We start from the raw sequence: 14,126 nt of genomic DNA on the forward strand, positions 1-14,126 counted from the left end.
TAATTTAATCTTAAATAAAACAAAATGCAATATTTTTTGTCGTTAAATAGTATAACAAATCTGTTGAAAATGAACATTTAAAAAACAATTATGTAATAGAGCTCTAAAATAAAATAAAAACACTTGTTTAAATTCATGCTGAGGTATTAACATTTTTAGAAGAAAGGAGGTATACTTCGGCAAACCGAAGTTTATATACCCTTTGAGTTCAAATATTTATTTTGCGTTAATGTTCTGTCCAACTTCCTCTTCATACTACCCTCTGCAAGGGTATAAAAACTAAAAACTATAAATAAAGAAATGCGGTCTCTTCGTTTTACCAAATCAATTAATATTACCAGTGGCGGATCTAGGATTTTGTTCTGGTGGGTGATATCAGAACAAATTTTTTGTTGCATACTTTTTGAATTCCAATATTCCCTTCATTTTTCACCCGAGTGGGGGTTGATATTTCACCCATATCACCCCCGTGGATCCGCGCATGAATATTACAATAACTAAAATACAGCTTTTAAACTAACACATCATTTAATTCTGATCTCGACTCGTGTTTTCCACCACTTTTAGACTGACTGGAAAAGTCTCTTCACACGCAATCATTATCTGGGGGTCTTGGACCAAGTCCAAGTCCAAGTCCCATGTTCAGTTCGCATGTTCAGTTCCCATGCCAAATTCAAGTCCAAGTCTCGGTATGGATAGTGTTGACTCGCCCCCTCTTTAAGGCGGCCGACTTTTACAATGGGCGGATTGGATTTTTGGATCTCTGGCAATTTATTGCCACTTTCAAATGCCTCAATTACGACCGTCTCGTCTCGCACAAGTCGCAAATCGGCGAAATTATAACTCGAGCGACCTGGCAGATGTGACCTTGGCTGGCATATTGAGCAACTCTCTTGCTTAGCGGGCGCCAGGCAATTACATAAACTAAAAGCTCTTCGATGGCACACGAGAAACGGACACAAAGCGGAATCAAATCATACGCATCAAGTTAGCAGAACAACTTTGGAAATTGCAATTTTTTTTTATTGACAATTTGCCGTTATTTATCCGTAAATTATTCGTGAAACAATTAATTTTGCCGCTCAACTATTTTAAAAGTTATAGGATGTTCTGCTAACTTGATATCAAGTTAGCAGTATAACTCCTTAAATGTTAACTTTTCCAAAATGTTTTTAAATGGGATTTTGCCGTTATTTATCCGTAAATTATTCGTGAAAGAAAAAATTTTGTCGCTCTTAATTTAAGATTTATTTTTTAAAAAAACATAGTTGTTCTGCTAAGTTGATATCAAGTTAGCAGTACAACTTTTCAAATGTTAACATTTTCGAAATGTTTTTAGCTGACATTTTGCCGTTATTTATCCGTAGATTATTCGTGAAAGAAAAAATTTTGTCGCCCTTAATTTAAGATTTATTTTTAAAAAAAAACATAGTTGTTCTGCTAACTTGATATCAACTTAGCAGAACACCCCCACTAAAGTTCAAAATTTCCAAAATCTTTTTTAATGGGAATTTGCCGTTATTTATCCGTAAATGATTCGCGAAAGAAAAAATTTAGTTGCTCTTGTTTTAACCTTTTTTTTTTAAATAATAGTTGTTCTGCTAACATGTGTTCGCTGCTGACGTCGACGTCAAATGTGTAAAGTTCCCGCGAATTCTGCATCCTTGAGGATATGTTTTTTTAAAAAATAAATCTTAAATTAAGGGCGACAAAATTTTTTCTTTCACGAATATCACTAGTTTACAGCCGAAATGCTCCCCAGCAATTGATGGCAAATTCTGTTAGTTTTGGACCCCTTGATCACGAAAATAGCACTAATTTTTTTTTCGATGGCACAGATTTTTTTTAAAGATTTTTTAAAGTTTGAAATGTTAAATTTCTGACTTTTTTCGAATTTCTTCTTATATCTCGGCAAATATCCACCCGATTGGGCCAGTTTTATTTTTATTTCCTTGTTCCTCTGTAAGTCGGCTGTATGTATCGTAAAAACTCGAAATAAATCCGTTGAAAAATTATAATGGGTACAAACTTAAAGTTTACATCCCTCTGGACAAAACAAGCCGAGTATGGCCCAAATTCATAAAAAATTGGATTTATGGTGGATTTTTAAAGTTCGGATTTTTCAACTTTTTTCGGTTGACAGAGTCCAAATTTAAGTTTTATCATAGGCGGCGACATGTAAACAAAAATGAGTGGTGTTGGCAGCCGGGTCACTAAATAGCTAAATCAGTATTTAAAAGCTAGAAAATTATTAAAGTGAATTTAATTTTTGAAATTAAGGTTACTTTTTTTATAAGAATGAATTATCCAAATGGATAGTACTTAATTAAAAATACTCACAGTCAAAACGCAAGCTATTTTGTATTTTAAAGGAATTTTCAGAAATTAAATTTATTTTATAATTTTCTAGCTTTTAAATTTATCTATTTTTTGACCCGGCTGTCGTCACCACTCATTTTTGTTTACATGTCGCCGCCTATGATAAAACTTAAATTTGGACTCTGTCAACCGAAAAAAGTGGAAAAATCCGAACTTTAAAAATCCACCATAAATCCAGTTTTGCATGGATTTGGGCCATATCCGGCTTGTTTTATTCGATAGGATGTAAACTTTAAGTTTGTACCCATTATGATTTTTCAACGGATTTATTTCGAGTTTTTACGATATATACAGCCGACTTACAGTCGACCAAAAAACACATTTTTCATCTTTGTCAAGTTTCTGCGCTGCCATTACTTATCCAATCATATCTGTATGGCAAAGTTAAGCTCTTATCTATTGACTTTAAAATAAAACTAAAACTGGCCCAATCGGGTGGATATCGGGTGGATATCTGCCGAGATATAAGAAGAAATTCGAAAAAAGTCAGAAATTTAACATTTCGAACTTTAAAAAATCTATAAAAAAAAAACTGTGCCATCGAAAAAAAAATTAATGCTATTTTCGTGATCTAGGGGTCCAACACTAACAGAATTTGCCATCAATTGCTGGGGAGCACACCAAGAATATTATTTTGTAAACTAGTGTAATCTACGGATAAATAACGGCAAAATGTCAGCTTAAAACATTTCGAAAATGTTAACATTTGAAAAATTTGTACTGCTAACTTGATATCAACTTAGCAGAACAACTATGTTTTTTTAAAAAATAAATCTTAAATTAAGAGCGACAAAATTTTTTCTTTCACGAATAATTTACGGATAAATAACGGCAAAATCCCATTTAAAAACATTTTGGAAAAGTTAACATTTAAGGAGTTGTACTGCTAACTTGATATCAAGTTAGCAGAACATCCTATAACTTTTAAAATAGTTGAGCGGCAAAATTAATTGTTTCACGAATAATTTACGGATAAATAACGGCAAATTGTCAATAAGAAAAAAAATAGTAATTTCCAAAGTTGTTCTGCTAACTTGATGCGTATAATCAAATCGCTTCGGAAGCCAAAGATTAAGATGAAGAAGTACCAGTAGTCACTAGTCATGACTAAATGTATTATCAACGAGGGCGGAAGCTAACTTCGGCAAGCCGAAGTTTTAATACCGATTTCACGATTAAAATTTGACTACAATAGCAACATGAATTATTAAACAAAATATTTCATAATTCAAAAAATAACATTTTTTAAATTGTTCACCCTATTGTTTCTATGGGGGCGGAACGCGCTTTTACCCTGATCAAGGTATGTACAAAAAACTACGATTTGGAAAGATTCATGTTAATAGCTTTTACACTGCTCGAAATATTCTGAAAAACGTCAAATTTTAACCGATTTCACCCAATTATTCCTATAGGATATAGACTCCGATCGGCACGCGCTTTTACCCTGATCAAGGTATGCACAAAAAAATACGATTTGGAAAGATTCATGTCAATAATTGTTACACTGCGCGAAAAACCTTCAGTTTTTCGGCAAGTTATATCCGATTGTTCCTATAGGAGCTATAGAATATAGACGTCCGATCGTTCCGATTTTCAAACTTGATCTGTCGCTGATCTACTGATACTTTTAAACACCGTATACCAAATGTTTCAGCCCTAGCTTAAATGATTCCCGGGATCCTTGGCTAAGTAGATATTTATCATAACCTGTGGTACACATCTCAGCAAGTACTGGGCAAAAAAAAACTGTTGGCAAAGAACTGCGCTACAGCGTCGCCGGCTGACTACCAGATGATGTGCACCATCGTTCATCGCTCAGGGGGACGTCGTCTGCATGCAAATGGATATATCGCCTTGGTTTCGGGCCAAGTCTATTAGGTATATATATGTACATAGGTCATAGGATGGGGAAGGGGTTCAAGGGGGAACTAACAGACCCGACTTAACTCCGAAATTACTGCCAAATCATCATCATCCACAGCAGAGACCCAAATTAAGATCCCGAACGGTGGCAAAATAAATCGCTTTTCGAATTACAAAAAAATTTGCGCAGCTGAGAAAACAACAACAATTACAAGGCGAAGAGCGTGTGCAACTGGATAAAGGTGAAAGATGTGGATGTGTGCTGCTGTGAATTAAATGCCACTTACGCATAAATTAAGGTGATTTTTTTGGGCAGAAGTAAGACCAAAGAGAAGGGGGAAAAATGGGCAAAAGTTACATGGAAAACACACCAAATAACAACAACATTAACTTTAAAGGCAGGGCCAAAAGAGGAGGGCGATTGGGCGTGGTCGCACAGAAATGCGATATTAAAAAGTGTCACTTGAACTTGAGTGGCGCTGTAAAGTCGCTAAGACTCGCACAGTGGCCGAACTTGGTAAAAAGGTAACCAGAAAATAAACACAAAATAAATTATTTCATTTTCTTAGATCTGTAGACCCGCACTAAACACATTTCAAATTTGAAACCAGATATTAATAATTCAATACTCACTTTTTTCTGTTTGGGATGCGAAGGCGTCGGTTTTTCTGTTCATCTTTCTCTCTTCTTCGTTGGCAAAGTGCGCAATTTTCTTGCTTCCTTTCACCTTCTTCTTTTAGGGAAAAGCGTAAAAAGCTGCGAAAACCACATATCCGCGCAACTTTAAGCCATTTACATAGTCCAATTATCACTATTTGAGTAGAACCTTGTTAAACTTTTTCAATTCCTTTAATTTCCCGAATTTCACAATTTTTAGCTCGCACTCCGAACCGTCACTTTGAGGAGTTGAATCGCAAATGACGCTTATTCTTGCCGCTAGAAGTAAGAGGATCAGAGGAAAGAATGAGAGAGCAGGACAGCTATAGTTTGAGAACTTGGAACAGTGGAAGTGAACCAGATACCGTTTAATGGGTCGCAAATGACGCTTTTCTTGCCGCAATAATGTTAGAGAATCAGCGGAAAGAATGAGAGAGCAGGACAGCTACAGTTTGAGAACTTGGAACAGTGGAGGTGAATGTGAGTATGAATGGAATTTAATTTAATTGTATGTATGCAAATACAGTGGATCACATTAATATTCGGTTTTTTGTTTTTTTTTTTTTAACTTCAAACGTGAATAAAAGCTTTGTAAATAAAAAAATTAATAACATAATAATGCAGAAATAAAGCTTATTTTACTACCTTTTTATTGATATATATATATTAATACTTTATTTTTGTTTATGCATGTATCTCTTTAAAATTAAAAATAAAGTATTAATATATATATACACTAGTTTACAAAATAATATTCTTGGTGTGCTCCCCAGCAATTGATGGCAAATTCTGTTAGTGTTGGACCCCTAGATCACAAAAATAGCAATTATTTTTTTTTCGATGGCACAGTTTTTTTTTAAAGATTTTTTAAAGTTCGAAATGTTAAATTTCGGACTTTTTTCGATTTTTTTTTTATATCTCGGCAGATATCCACTTGGTTGAGCCAGTTTTAGTTTTATTTTAAAGTCAATAGAGCAGAGCTTAACTTTGCCATACAGATCAATATGATTGGATGAGTAATGGCAGCGCAGAAGCTTGACAAAGATGAAAAATGTGTTTTTTGGTCGTCTGTAAGTCGGCTGTATATATCGTAAAAACTCGAAATAAATCCGTTGAAAAATCATAGAGGGTACAAACTTAAAGTGTACATCCTACCGAATAGAACAAGCTGGATATGGCCCAAATCCATGGAAAACTGAATTTATGGTGGATTTTTAAAGTTCGGATTTTTCCACTTTTTTCGGTTGACAGAGTCCAAATTTAAGATTTATCATAGGCGGCGACATGTAAACAAAAATGAGTGGTGATGGCAACGGCGTCAAAAAATAGTTATTTTAAAAGCTAGAAAATTATAAAATAAATTTAATTTCTGAAAATTCCTTTAAAAATATAAAATTGCTTGCGTTATGACTGTGAGTATTTTTAATTAAGTACTATCCATTTGGATAGTTCATTCTTATGAAAAAAGTAACCTTAATTTCAAAAATTAAATTCACTTTTATAATTTTCTAGCTTTTAAATATCTGATTTAGCTATTTAGTGACCCGGCTGCCAACACCAATTATTTTTGTTTACATGTCGCCGCCTATGATAAATCTTAAATTTGGACTCTGTCAACCGAAAAAAGTGGAAAAATCCGAACTTTAAAAATCTACCATAAATCCAGTTTTCCATGGATTTGGGCCATATCCAGCTTTTTCTATTCGGTAGGATGTACACTTTAAGTTTGTACCCATTATGATTTTTCAACGGATTTATTTCGAGTTTTTACGATATATACAGCCGACTTACAGACGACCAAAAAACACATTTTTCATCTTTGTCAAGCTTCTGCGCTGCCATTACTCATCCAATCATATTAATCTGTATGGCAAAGTTAAGCTCTGATCTATTGACTTTAAAATAAAACTAAAACTGGCTCAACCAAGTGGATATCTGCCGAGATATAAGAAGAAATTCGAAAAAAGTCCGAAATTTAACAATTCAAACTTTAAAAAATCTTTAAAAAAAAACTGTGCCATCGAAAAAAAAATTAGTGCTATTTTCGTGATCTAGGGGTCCAACACTAACAGAATTTGCCATCAATTGCTGGGGAGCATTTCGGCTGTAAACTAGTGATATCAATGAAAAGGTAATAAAATAAGCTTTATTTCTGCATTATTATGTTATTAGTTTTTTTATTTACAAAGCTTTTATTCACGTTTGAAGTTAAAAAAACAAAAAACCGAATATTAATGTGATCCACTGTAGATTTAAACTTGGAGCTGCGGATGTGAACCTGTAAACGTTTTAGGGAATATGTATGAAATTAGAAAAATATTTAAAACTATTTTGAGCTGAGGGTATCGCTTTTCGAATTACAAAAAAATTTGCGCAGCTGAGAAAACAACAACAATTACAAGGCGAAGAGCGTGTGCAACTGGATAAAGGTGAAAGATGTGGATGTGTGCTGCTGTGAATTAAATGCCATTTACGCATAAATTAAGGTGATTTTTTTGGGCAGAAGTAAGACCAAAGAGAAGGGGGAAAAATGGGCAAAAGTTACATGGGAAAACACAAATAACAACAACATTGGCTGGGCCAAAAGAGGAGGGCGATTGGGCGTGGTCGCACAGAAATGCGATATTACAAAGTGTCACTTGAACTTGAGTGGCGCTGTGAAGTCGCTAAGACTCGCAGAGTGGCCGAACTTGCCGAAGGCAGAGTATGAATGGAATTTAATTTAATTGTATGTATGCAAATACAGTGGATCACATTAATATTCGGTTTTTTGTTTTTTTTTTAACTTCAGACGTGAATAAAAGCTTTGTAAATAAAAAAATTAATAACATAATAATGCAGAATAAAGCTTATTTTATTGCCTTTTTATTGATATATATATATATTAATACTTTATTTTTGTTTATGCATGTATCTCTTTAAAATTAAAAATAAAGTATTAATATATATATATCAATGAAAAGGTAATAAAATAAGCTTTATTTCTGCATTATTATGTTATTAGTTTTTTTATTTACAAAGCTTTTATTCACGTTTGAAGTTAAAAAAACAAAAAACCGAATATTAATGTGATCCACTGTAGATTTAAACTTGGAGCTGCGGATGTGAACCTGTAAGCGTTTTAGGGAATATGTATGAAATTAGAAAAATATTTAAAACTATTTTGAGCTGAGGGTATCGCTTTTCGAATTACAAAAAATAAAGGTAAAAAGGTACCACAAAATAAATACAGAATGAATTATTTCATTTTCCTAGATCTGTAGACCCGCACTAAACACATTTCGAATTTGAAACCAGATATTAATAATTCAATACTCACTTTTTTCTGTTTGGGATGCGAAGGCGTCGGTTTTTCTGTTCATCTTTCTCTCTTCTTCGTTGGCAAAGTGCGCAATTTTCTTGCTTCCTTTCACCTTCTTCTTTTAGAGGGGTCGGGGGAAAAGCGTAAAAAGCTGCGAAAACCACATATCCGCGCAACTTTAAGCCATTTACATAGTCCAATTATCACTATTTGAGTAGAACCTTGTTAAACTTTTTCAATTCCTTTAATTTCCCGAATTTCACAATTTTTAGCTCGCACTCCGAACCGTCACTTTGAGGAGTTGAATCGCAAATGACGCTTATTCTTGCCGCTAGAAGTAAGAGGATCAGAGGAAAGAATGAGAGAGCAGGACAGCTATAGTTTGAGAACTTGGAACAGTGGAAGTGAACCAGATACCGTTTAATGGGTCGCAAATGACGCTTTTTCTTGCCGCAATAATGTTAGAGAATCAGCGGAAAGAATGAGAGAGCAGGACAGCTACAGTTTGAGAACTTGGAACAGTGGAGGTGAATGTGAGTATGAATGGAATTTAATTTAATTGTATGTATGCAAATACAGTGGATCACATTAATATTCGGTTTTTTGTTTTTTTTTTTTTAACTTCAAACGTGAATAAAAGCTTTGTAAATAAAAAAATTAATAACATAATAATGCAGAAATAAAGCTTATTTTACTACCTTTTTATTGATATATATATATTAATACTTTATTTTTGTTTATGCATGTATCTCTTTAAAATTAAAAATAAAGTATTAATATATATATACACTAGTTTACAAAATAATATTCTTGGTGTGCTCCCCAGCAATTGATGGCAAATTCTGTTAGTGTTGGACCCCTAGATCACAAAAATAGCAATTATTTTTTTTTCGATGGCACAGTTTTTTTTTAAAGATTTTTTAAAGTTCGAAATGTTAAATTTCGGACTTTTTTCGAATTTTTTTTTATATCTCGGCAGATATCCACTTGGTTGAGCCAGTTTTAGTTTTATTTTAAAGTCAATAGAGCAGAGCTTAACTTTGCCATACAGATCAATATGATTGGATGAGTAATGGCAGCGCAGAAGCTTGACAAAGATGAAAAATGTGTTTTTTGGTCGTCTGTAAGTCGGCTGTATATATCGTAAAAACTCGAAATAAATCCGTTGAAAAATCATAGAGGGTACAAACTTAAAGTGTACATCCTACCGAATAGAACAAGCTGGATATGGCCCAAATCCATGGAAAACTGAATTTATGGTGGATTTTTAAAGTTCGGATTTTTCCACTTTTTTCGGTTGACAGAGTCCAAATTTAAGATTTATCATAGGCGGCGACATGTAAACAAAAATGAGTGGTGATGGCAACGGCGTCAAAAAATAGTTATTTTAAAAGCTAGAAAATTATAAAATAAATTTAATTTCTGAAAATTCCTTTAAAAATATAAAATTGCTTGCGTTATGACTGTGAGTATTTTTAATTAAGTACTATCCATTTGGATAGTTCATTCTTATGAAAAAAGTAACCTTAATTTCAAAAATTAAATTCACTTTTATAATTTTCTAGCTTTTAAATATCTGATTTAGCTATTTAGTGACCCGGCTGCCAACACCAATTATTTTTGTTTACATGTCGCCGCCTATGATAAATCTTAAATTTGGACTCTGTCAACCGAAAAAAGTGGAAAAATCCGAACTTTAAAAATCTACCATAAATCCAGTTTTCCATGGATTTGGGCCATATCCAGCTTTTTCTATTCGGTAGGATGTACACTTTAAGTTTGTACCCATTATGATTTTTCAACGGATTTATTTCGAGTTTTTACGATATATACAGCCGACTTACAGACGACCAAAAAACACATTTTTCATCTTTGTCAAGCTTCTGCGCTGCCATTACTCATCCAATCATATTAATCTGTATGGCAAAGTTAAGCTCTGATCTATTGACTTTAAAATAAAACTAAAACTGGCTCAACCAAGTGGATATCTGCCGAGATATAAGAAGAAATTCGAAAAAAGTCCGAAATTTAACAATTCAAACTTTAAAAAATCTTTAAAAAAAAACTGTGCCATCGAAAAAAAAATTAGTGCTATTTTCGTGATCTAGGGGTCCAACACTAACAGAATTTGCCATCAATTGCTGGGGAGCATTTCGGCTGTAAACTAGTGATATCAATGAAAAGGTAATAAAATAAGCTTTATTTCTGCATTATTATGTTATTAGTTTTTTTATTTACAAAGCTTTTATTCACGTTTGAAGTTAAAAAAACAAAAAACCGAATATTAATGTGATCCACTGTAGATTTAAACTTGGAGCTGCGGATGTGAACCTGTAAACGTTTTAGGGAATATGTATGAAATTAGAAAAATATTTAAAACTATTTTGAGCTGAGGGTATCGCTTTTCGAATTACAAAAAAATTTGCGCAGCTGAGAAAACAACAACAATTACAAGGCGAAGAGCGTGTGCAACTGGATAAAGGTGAAAGATGTGGATGTGTGCTGCTGTGAATTAAATGCCATTTACGCATAAATTAAGGTGATTTTTTTGGGCAGAAGTAAGACCAAAGAGAAGGGGGAAAAATGGGCAAAAGTTACATGGGAAAACACAAATAACAACAACATTGGCTGGGCCAAAAGAGGAGGGCGATTGGGCGTGGTCGCACAGAAATGCGATATTACAAAGTGTCACTTGAACTTGAGTGGCGCTGTGAAGTCGCTAAGACTCGCAGAGTGGCCGAACTTGCCGAAGGCAGAGTATGAATGGAATTTAATTTAATTGTATGTATGCAAATACAGTGGATCACATTAATATTCGGTTTTTTTGTTTTTTTAACTTCAAACGTGAATAAAAGCTTTGTAAATAAAAAAATTAATAACATAGTAATGCAGAATAAAGCTAATTTTATTGCCTTTTTATTGATATATATATATATTAATACTTTATTTTTGTTTATGCATGTATCTCTTTAAAATTAAAAATAAAGTATTAATATATATATATCAATGAAAAGGTAATAAAATAAGCTTTATTTCTGCATTATTATGTTATTAGTTTTTTTATTTATAAAGCTTTTATTCACGTTTGAAGTTAAAAAAAACAAAAAACCGAATATTAATGTGATCCACTGTAGATTTAAACTTGGAGCTGCGGATGTGAACCTGTAAACGTTTTAGGGAATATGTATGAAATTAGAAAAATATTTAAAACTATTTTGAGCTGAGGGTATCGCTTTTCGAATTACAAAAAAATTTGCGCAGCTGAGAAAACAACAACAATTACAAGGCGAAGAGCGTGTGCAACTGGATAAAGGTGAAAGATGTGGATGTGTGCTGCTGTGAATTAAATGTCATTTACGCATAAATTAAGGTGATTTTTTTGGGCAGAAGTAAGACCAAAGAGAAGGGGGAAAAATGGGCAAAAGTTACATGGAAAACACACCAAATAACAACAACATTAACTTTAAAGGCAGGGCCAAAAGAGGAGGGCGATTGGGCGTGGTCGCACAGAAATGCGATATTAAAAAGTGTCACTTGAACTTGAGTGGCGCTGTAAAGTCGCTAAGACTCGCACAGTGGCCGAACTTGGTAAAAAGGTACCACAAAATAAATACAGAATGAATTATTTCATTTTCCTAGATCTGTAGACCCGCACTAAACACATTTCGAATTTGAAACCAGATATTAATAATTCAATACTCACTTTTTTCTGTTTGGGATGCGAAGGCGTCGGTTTTTCTGTTCATCTTTCTCTCTTCTTCGTTGGCAAAGTGCGCAATTTTCTTGCTTCCTTTCACCTTCTTCTTTTAGGGAAAAGCGTAAAAAGCTGCGAAAACCACATATCCGCGCAACTTTAAGCCATTTACATAGTCCAATTATCACTATTTGAGTAGAACCTTGTTAAACTTTTTCAATTCCTTTAATTTCCCGAATTTCACAATTTTTAGCTCGCACTCCGAACCGTCACTTTGAGGAGTTGAATCGCAAATGACGCTTATTCTTGCCGCTAGAAGTAAGAGGATCAGAGGAAAGAATGAGAGAGCAGGACAGCTATAGTTTGAGAACTTGAAACAGTGGAAGTGACCCAGATACCGTTTAATGGGTCGCAAATGACGCTTTTCTTGCCGCAAGAATGTTAGAGGATCAGAGGAAAGAATGAGAGAGCAGGACAGCTACAGTTTGAGAACTTGGAACAGTGGAGGTGAATGTGAGTATGAATGGAATTTAATTTAATTGTATGTATGCAAATACAGTGGATCACATTAATATTCGGTTTTTTGTTTTTTTTTTTAACTTCAGACGTGAATAAAAGCTTTGTAAATAAAAAAATTAATAACATAATAATGCAGAATAAAGCTTATTTTATTGCCTTTTTATTGATATATATATATATTAATACTTTATTTTTGTTTATGCATGTATCTCTTTAAAATTAAAAATAAAGTATTAATATATATATATCAATGAAAAGGTAATAAAATAAGCTTTATTTCTGCATTATTATGTTATTAGTGTTTTTATTTACAAAGCTTTTATTCACGTTTGAAGTTAAAAAAACAAAAAACCGAATATTAATGTGATCCACTGTAGATTTAAACTTGGAGCTGCGGATGTGAACCTGTAAGCGTTTTAGGGAATATGTATGAAATTAGAAAAATATTTAAAACTATTTTGAGCTGAGGGTATCGCTTTTCGAATTACAAAAAATAAAGGTAAAAAGGTACCACAAAATAAATACAGAATGAATTATTTCATTTTCCTAGATCTGTAGACCCGCACTAAACACATTTCAAATTTGAAACCAGATATTAATAATTCAATACTAACTTTTTTCTGTTTGGGATATTCAGGCGTCGGTTTTTCTGTTCATCTTTCTCTCTTCTTCGTTGGCAAAGTGCGCAATTTTCTTGCTTCCTTTCACCTTCTTCTTTTAGGGAAAAGCGTAAAAAGCTGCGAAAACCACATATCCGCGCAACTTTAAGCCATTTACATAGTCCAATTATCACTATTTGAGTAGAACCTTGTTAAACTTTTTCAATTCCTTTAATTTCCCGAATTTCACAATTTTTAGCTCGCACTCCGAACCGTCACTTTGAGGAGTTGAATCGCAAATGACGCTTATTCTTGCCGCAAGAAGTAAGAGGGTCAGAGAAAAGAAGGAGAGAGCAGGACAGCTATAGTTTGAGATCTTGGAACAGTGGAAGTGAACCAGATACCGTTTAATGGGTCGCAAATGACGCTTTTCTTGCCGCAAGAATGTTAGAGGATCAGAGGAAAGAATGAGAGAGCAGGACAGCTACAGTTTGAGAACTTGGAACAGTGGAGGTGAATGTGAGTATGAATGGAATTTAATTTAATTGTATGTATGCAAATACAGTGGATCACATTAATATTCGGTTTTTTGTTTTTTTTTTTAACTTCAGACGTGAATAAAAGCTTTGTAAATAAAAAAATTAATAACATAATAATGCAGAATAAAGCTTATTTTATTGCCTTTTTATTGATATATATATATATTAATACTTTATTTTTGTTTATGCATGTATCTCTTTAAAATTAAAAATAAAGTATTAATATATATATATCAATGAAAAGGTAATAAAATAAGCTTTATTTCTGCATTATTATGTTATTAGTTTTTTTATTTACAAAGCTTTTATTCACGTTTGAAGTTAAAAAAACAAAAAACCGAATATTAATGTGATCCACTGTAGATTTAAACTTGGAGCTGCGGATGTGAACCTGTAAGCGTTTTAGGGAATATGTATGAAATTAGAAAAATATTTAAAACTATTTTGAGCTGAGGGTATCGCTTTTCGAATTACAAAAAATAAAGGTAAAAAGGTACCACAAAATAAATACAGAATGAATTATTTCATTTTCCTAGATCTGTAGACCCGCACTAAACACATTTCAAATTTGA

General features: G+C 33.1%; 1 long non-coding RNA gene across 1 annotated transcript; it reads right to left on the reverse strand.

Annotated features, from left to right (window-relative positions):
• Window positions 1-4,535: 4,535 nt before the first annotated feature.
• On the reverse strand, window positions 4,536-13,327 carry LOC138913902 (uncharacterized). Its single transcript, XR_011419782.1, has 4 exons — window positions 13,031-13,327; window positions 11,907-12,209; window positions 8,222-8,534; window positions 4,536-5,181 (listed from the first exon to the last, which is right to left on the reverse strand). It is a non-coding gene; the product is annotated as an uncharacterized lncRNA (long non-coding RNA).
• Between the last annotated feature and the right edge of the window lie 799 nt (window positions 13,328-14,126).

The sequence above is a fragment of the Drosophila takahashii genome, chromosome X, assembly GCF_030179915.1.
Source record: "Drosophila takahashii strain IR98-3 E-12201 chromosome X, DtakHiC1v2, whole genome shotgun sequence".
NCBI classification, from domain to species: domain Eukaryota; kingdom Metazoa; phylum Arthropoda; class Insecta; order Diptera; family Drosophilidae; genus Drosophila; species Drosophila takahashii.